General features: G+C 46.5%; 1 protein-coding gene across 1 annotated transcript in view; it reads right to left on the bottom strand.

The window, feature by feature from the left end:
- LOC143288804 (uncharacterized) overlaps positions 1-7,500 on the bottom strand; it is a 164,764-nt gene that overhangs the window by 145,163 nt on the left and 12,101 nt on the right. The gene's annotated exons all lie outside the window — the stretch shown is intronic.

The raw sequence follows: 7,500 nt of genomic DNA, 5'->3' as shown, positions 1-7,500 counted from the left end.
AAGACACTGATTAATTAGGGGGCGGGGCCAATGACCAAGTGCGCCACACCATCAAGAAAGCCTTGGACCACACATAGGAAGTCAGTCATTTTCGTCACCATGGATGGCTGGACTATACTGGGTCCATTCTTACTTTTTTTTTTCCTTTTTCTTTTCTTTTATCACAACAGATTTCTCTGTGTGAAATTCGGGCTGCTCTCCCCAGGGAGAGCGTCGCTATACTACAGCGCCACCATTTTTTTGTATTTTTTCCTGCGTGTAGTTTTGTTTTTCCTATCGAAGTGGATTTTTCTACAGAATTTTGCCAGGAACAACCCTTTTGTTGCCGTGGGTTCTTTTACGTGCGCTAAATGCATGCTGCACACGGGACCTCGGTTTATCGTCTCATCCGAATGACTAGCGTCCAGACCACAACTCAAGGTCTAGTGGAGGGGGAGAAAATATCGGCGGCTGAACCGTGTAGTGATTCGAACCAGCGCACTCAGATTCTCTCGCTTCCAAGGCGGACGCGTTACCTCTAGGCCATCACTCCACTTGTTGTGTGTCGGTGTTGTCTCGTGTATTTGGCTGTGTTGGTTCTTGTTTGTTGAATGATTCAATGTTTGTTGTTTGTTGTTGAATGTTTGTGCATTGTATTTGAAATTGGACTAGTTAGGCAAATCGGGAATACACGAAATTGGATCTAGCTATGTGAATCGGGAATACACGAAATCGGAATAGCTACGTAAATCGGGAATACACCACTTTGGAATTGCTAGGCGAATCGGAAATACACGAAATTGTACTAGCTATGTGAATCGGATATACGCGAATTAAGACAAGCTGGGCGAATCTGGATGGCAGCTATATCCTCGAGGCGTGTGTCCGAGGGTGCTCTCTGCCACAGAGAGAGAGAGAGAGAGAGAGAGAGAGAGAGAGAGAGATGAGGACTGACTTCTCTGGGTGACTGCTCTCCGCTGCGTGGGGGATATCGTATGAAAGCTGTGCCCCCTTGAGAGCGGTCGGTGCCTGTGAACTGACTGGGTGAAGGACGAGCGAGATTAGTCAGTGCTCAGTTTTTTGTGTTTGTTTTTTGTTTTGTTTGTTTGTTTGTTTTTTTGTGGGGCGGAGGGGGTGAGGGGTCGGGGGGAAGCGGAAAGAAACTGATTGAAACAGTTGTGTATATCATATATATCATATATATGTGTGTGTGTGTGTGTGTGTGTGTGTGTGTGTGTGTGTGTATATCTGTGTGTGCGTGCGTGCGTGTGTGCGTGTGTGTGTGTGTTTACAAGTGAAGTGTGCTCGCGTGCGCCCGTGCTTGTCTATGTGTATTTGTATGCGTACGTGTATATGTACATGTATATATATGTGGGTACGTGCGTGTGTCACGTGTGTATGTATGCAAGTGTGCGCATAATTATGCGTGTGTGTGCGTGCTTGTGCACGCGCGTGTGTGCTCGCATCAGTTTATAGCCCAGACAACCCCGTACAATCATACAATCATGGAAAGGCTTCCCAGACAAGCACTGAATCACGCAACGCTTTGAACAGGAAACAGAAGACGACAAGAAAGAAAAAACAACAACAACTCAATAAGCATAATTGACAACGCCAGTAAAAAAAAAAAAAAAAAAAACCCACAAGATTCCCTTGCCACTTTCCAGAACCAGAGGAGATCTCAAACAAACAATGAGCAGACAAAAAAAAATGTATGTGAGAAAGAGAGAGAGAGAGTGAGTGAGTGTGTGCGCGCGTCCGTGCGTGCGTGCGTGCGTGCGTGTGTGCGTGTGTGTGTGTGTGCGCGCGTGCGTGCGAGCGTGCGTGTGTGTGTGTGTGTGTGCGTGCGCGCGTGCGTTTCACTGTTTTTCACTGAAAATACTTTATTGCCATCGACAATATTATTATCCTCTTTGCAAAGAGAGACAGAGACAGAGACACAGAAAGACAGAGGCACAGGAAAATGAGAGAGAGAGAGAACAAGGGAGAGAGAAAGAGAGATAGGGGAGGGGGTGGAGATCAGGGAGGGAGGGAGAGAAGGGGTGCGAAAGAAAGAAAGAAAGAAATCAGAACTAAAAAAAAAAAAAACACAGCTGAAAGATGGGGGAGAGGGCGGGGGGAGGGCGGAGGGAGGGGTGGGGGGGTGGGGTGTTAAGGCATAGCCTATCCTTCCAGCCTGTCATTGCTGATCTAAACAGAACCAAAAGTACAAGAACTATGAAATAGAGAGGAGGAAGCGGGGGGGGGGCGGGGGGGGGGGGGGATCATGCACATGAGCATGCATGCAGGCAGGCATACGCACACGCACACACACACACACACACACACACACACATACACACACACACACACACAGGTATTAACAGGTGCCATGAGTCCTCGCAATCGGCATACACTGTAAACGCGACCACGAACAGCAAAGAAGAAGAAGGAGGAAGAGGAGGAGGAGACAAGAAGAAGAAGAAGGAGGAGGAGGGGGAGGGAACAAGAAGAAGGAGGAGGAGGAGGAGGAGGGGGAGGAGAAGAAGAAGAAGAAGGAGAAGGAGAAGAAGAAGGAGGAGGAAGAGGAGAAGCAGAAGAGGAAGGAGGAGGAGGAGGAGAAAAAGAAGAAGAAGGAGGAGGAAGAAGAGGAGGAGGAGTAGCAGCAGAACAAGAAGAAGAAGCAGAAGAAGAAGGAGGAGAAGAAGGAGAAGAAGAAGAAGAAGAAGAAGAAGAAGGAGGAGGAGGAGGAGAAGGAGAAGAAGGAGGAGGAAGAGGAGGAGGAGGATCAGAAGACGCTGAAGAAGACATTTTGATGGCAGTAATCATCCATTTTTATCCGCTACGTGCCCACAAATAAGCATTATCGAGCCGAGCCCTTATACCCGCTCCTCCCCGCAATGTTTAATAGCAATACTCTTCCACATTTTTTGCATAAAACAATACAGTTTATTCGTCGGTATCATAAAAAGAATACTATCACACACACACACACACACACACAAAGATAGAATGAAAAAGAAAAAACCGAATAGACCAAAATGAAATAGATAAACAAAAATAAACCGAAGCAAAGAAGAAAGAAAAGAAAAGGGAAGATAAAGCAAAGAGAGATAGAGAGAGAGAGAGAGAGAGAGAGAGAGAGAGAGAGAGGGAGGGAGGGAGAGAGAGAGAGAGAGAGAGAGAGAGAGAGAGAGAGAGAGAGAGAGAGAGAGAATCTAAATAATAAAAAGATAGAAAGACAGTAACCAGCAAAAAAAAAAAAAAAAAAAAAACAAACCTGCACGATGTTATCGCAATTTACTATTAGGGAAAACACACACACACACACACACACACACACACACACACACACACACACACAAAAGCGCAAAAAGACAGAGAGAGAAAGAGAGAGAGAGAGAACAGAGGAGGAGACAATAGGGAAAAAAAATCACATTTTGACGCAGGAAATGGGGCAGGACGCGACACAGTATTCCGTCTATTCTGTATATTTGTTCCTTTATCTATCTATTCATTCATTCGTTCGTTCGTTCATTCCTTCCTTCCTTCCTTCCTCTCTGCTGCATCCATTCCTTGATGACTTATTTGTTCATCACTCAATCATTCATCGAATCATTCATTTATTCATTCGTTTGATCTTTACAACTCGTGTATCTATTTATCAATAATTCACCATTCACTGATTAACCTATTTATTTACTTGTCTGTTTATTTATCTATTTATTTATTTAGATACATCTATTTATTTATTCACTTATCTATGTATTCGTTTATCTACTCATTTATTAATACATTTATTTATTTATCTATCTATTTGCTCATTTATTATGTCTATTCATCCATCCATTCATTCATTCATTTCTTCACTTCCATCATATTATATTACTTATCTATCTACTTCTTTTGTTGTTTTTTTTCTTCTCTTTTTATATTCATCGTCTTTGTGGTGTATTTATTTCGTTCACATACTTTTGTATACACTGGTCTTCCCAGTTAGCTGTTAAGTAAGCCAAGAGAGATAAGCCGTTCATTGTGAACGTATGGGTTTGTCTCCTGTTGGTGTACCGGCCATTGTGTTTGTGTTGGTCTTATCCGCACGGTTCGCAAGCACTTACCCTGGTGTGTTGGTGTTGGCGCTGCCGGGTGAGTGAGGTTTACCTTATCACTAATTGAAACTGGCTGTTACGTAACGCGAGAAGGGTGAACTCTGTGTGTGTGTGTGTGTGTGTGTGTGTGTGTGTGTGTGTGTGTGTGTGGCTCTACCTGAGAGAGAGAGAGAGAGAGAGAGAGAGACAGACAGACAGACAGACAGACAGAAACAGACAGAACGAAAGAGCGAGAGGGAGAGAGAGAGAAAACCAACAGACAGGCTGACAGATCATGAGGCAGAGAGACAGACAGCAACAGACACCAGACAGACACCGAGACAAACAGACAGACAAACAAACAGACGAAGAGATAGTGAAACAAACAGACAGACAGACAGACAGACAGAAAGACAAACAGACAGCCAGGAAAAGCTGGAAGGGCACAGAGCCCCGGCCAAACAATGCAACGATAAACTTTCCCCTTCAGACAATAGAGGTGGGGTGGGTGGTGGGTGGAAGGAAGTCAAGGCAAGGGGAGAGGGTGGAAGGTGGTGGAAGAGGGAAGGTGGGGGAGGGGGGGGCAGGGGGGGGGAAAGAGGTGTGGTGGGTGTGGATGCCAAGTCTCTTGTTAACCCCCGACAGCCGAAACCGCCGTCAACAATGGCTTGTCTGCCTCTCCCACCCCTCCTCCCGTCCCTTTTCTTGCCGACGGTCTCCTTCTATTCCACACCCAGAGTCACACACACACACACACACACACACACAGAGCGATAATCACACGCACACTCACGGACACAGACACAGACACACAGACACACACACACAGCGAGACTCACACGCACACTCACGGACACACACACACACACACACACACAGCGAGACTCACACGCACACTCACGGACACAGACAGACAGACAGACGCGCGCGCGCGCGCGCACACACACACACACACACACACACACACAGAGGCAGAGAGAGAGACAGAGAGAAGACAAGACAATGGTCCATTTCTTAGGCCTCCTGTCCATAACAAAGGAGTGGGCCACGAGACCAAAAATATTAGATAATGAACCAAACACTGTGAACAATATATCAATGTGCATGTAAAGAGAGTGAGAGACAGAAACAGAGACAGAGACAGAGAATGTGAGAGAGATTCACGGAAAGAGAGACAGAGAGAGAGAGAGAATGTGAGAGACACAGAAAGAGAGACAGAGAGAGACACACACACACAGAAAGAGAGACAGAGAGAGAGAGAGAGAGACAAAGAAAGAGACAGACAGACAGACAGACAGAGAGAGAGAGAGAGAGTGAGAGAAAGAAAGAGAGAGAGATTCTGTGTTTCGGCCATAGGCATACATACACATCGGGGAAGAGGGCGAGGGATGGGGGAAGAGGGAGTGGCTAATCCAACAGTTCATTTACCTCAAATACCCCCCCCCCCCCCCTACCCCCCACCACACACACACACACACACCTTTTCCTACCTGTACATCCTCCTCATTTTCCTTTCTTCCTTCCTTCCCTCCCTTCCTACCTTCTACGTGACTCTCGTTGATGTTACACAGCTCCCTGTCAAACCCTCAGCTCTAAAAACGACAGTACTGCAGTCAACCCAGCCATTCAGCAAAGTAAGAATTTCCTTTTTTTTTTTTTCTTCAGTTTTGATTGGTCCATTCACTGACGGACGAAACCCTTCTGACCGCGCTAAGCCATTCAGAAATGTACTTATAATGGAATTTCCGGAGTTCTTCAGTTTTGATTGGTCCCTTAATCCACGTAAGAAACGCCCCCAAGACATAACCAGCCATTCAAAGGCGTACTTATATTCAGTTTCCTTGGTTCCTCCGTTTTGACTGGTTCCTGTACCCACAGACGATGCCCAATACCCACCCGCTTCCCCACCCCTCTCCCCTATCCACACCCCCCACCACAACCACACCCAGCCGTTCGTTATTAAGGAATTTCCCGGGGCTCTGTGTGAGGGGGGGGGGGCTGAGCTATATCTGAGATATCCTGCACCCCAAAGGCTTTGTTGTGAAGCTGTCCTGTCAGATTGTAAGTTCGGAAGAATCTGATTATTTCCGGTAATTTCCGGTTTTTATCCGGTTTCTGACCGAGGGAATCTTCTTTCCTTCCTTCTTTCTTTCTCCTTTTTTGTTTTTGTTTTGAGGGGGTGGGGTGGGGTGAGGGGGGGGGGGGCACAGAGCTGGGGGTGGGGGTGGGGGTGGGAAGACGACAGCTAATTTTCCCCTTTGAAGTTGGTCTCCCGCGAAATAAATTCAGAATAAAAAGAAGTATCGTTATTGGTGCTCGCAATCTGGGCTGATGATGTGCGCGCGTTTCTCTCTCTCTCTCTCTCTCTCTCTCTCTCTCTCTGTCAAGGACAGAATAGAAGAAAAGGTCATATCTTAATCCTTGAATAACAAACGTTTTGAGTATTCTCTCTCTGTTTCTCTCTCTCTCTTGATTCTCTCTCTTGATTCTCTCTCTCTCTCTCTCTGTCTCTCTCTCTCTTGATTAAAGAACATTTTGAGTTCTCTCTCTCTCCCTCTCTCTCTCTCTCCCGCCCCCTCTCTCTCACCCCCCCTCATCTCTCTCCCTCCTCCCTCTCTCTGTCTGTCTGTCTATCCTCCCCTCTCTCTCTTTTCTGTCAAGGACATAGTGGAAGAATAGGTCATGCCTAAAATCTTAATCTTTGGTTAAAGAACGTTTTGAGTTCTCTCTCTCTCTCTCTCTCTCTCTCTCTCTCTCTCTCTCTCTGTGTGTGTGTGTGTGTGTGTGTGTGTGTGTGTGTGTGTGTGTGTGTGTGTGTGTGTGTGTGTGTGCCATGGACAGAATAGAAGAATAGGTAATATCTAAAATCTTAATCCTTGCATAACAAACGTTTTGAGTATTCTCTCTCTCTCTCTCTCTCTTGATTCTCTCCCTCTCTGTGTGTGTGTCTCTCTCTTGATTAAAGAACGTTTTGAGTTCTCTCTCTCTCCCCCCCTCTCTCCCCCCCTGTCTCTCTCTCTCTCTCCTCCCCCCCCCCCTCTCTCTGTCAAGGACAGAGTGGAAGAACAGGTCATGCCTAAAATCTTAATCCTTGATTAAAGAACGTTTTGAGTTCTCTTTCGCTCTCCACCCCCCCCCCCCCCCCCCCTCTCTCTCTCTCCCTCCTGTATCTCAGTGGCTAGATAATCTCGTGTTATCTTTTTTTTCTCACATCCCCCCCACCTCAACACCCCTCCCCCCAACCTCCCCCATACCCTTTGGCAGGGTCATAATGGCCTAGTCAGTAATTAAAGAGTTCGCCATCTGGTGTAATGCTCTCTCTCTCTCTCTCTCTCTCTCTCTCTCTCACACACACACACACACACACACACACACATGCGCGCGCGTCCGCACACACACACGCTCTCTCTCTCTCTTCCCCTCTCACAATCTCTTTCTCTTCTTCACGAACATA

The sequence above is a fragment of the Babylonia areolata genome, chromosome 13 (genome assembly GCF_041734735.1).
Source record: "Babylonia areolata isolate BAREFJ2019XMU chromosome 13, ASM4173473v1, whole genome shotgun sequence".
Classification (NCBI taxonomy): Eukaryota; Metazoa; Mollusca; class Gastropoda; order Neogastropoda; family Buccinidae; genus Babylonia; species Babylonia areolata.
The sequence above is the reverse complement of the archived record's forward strand: the minus strand, read 5'-3'. Positions and strand labels throughout refer to the sequence as shown.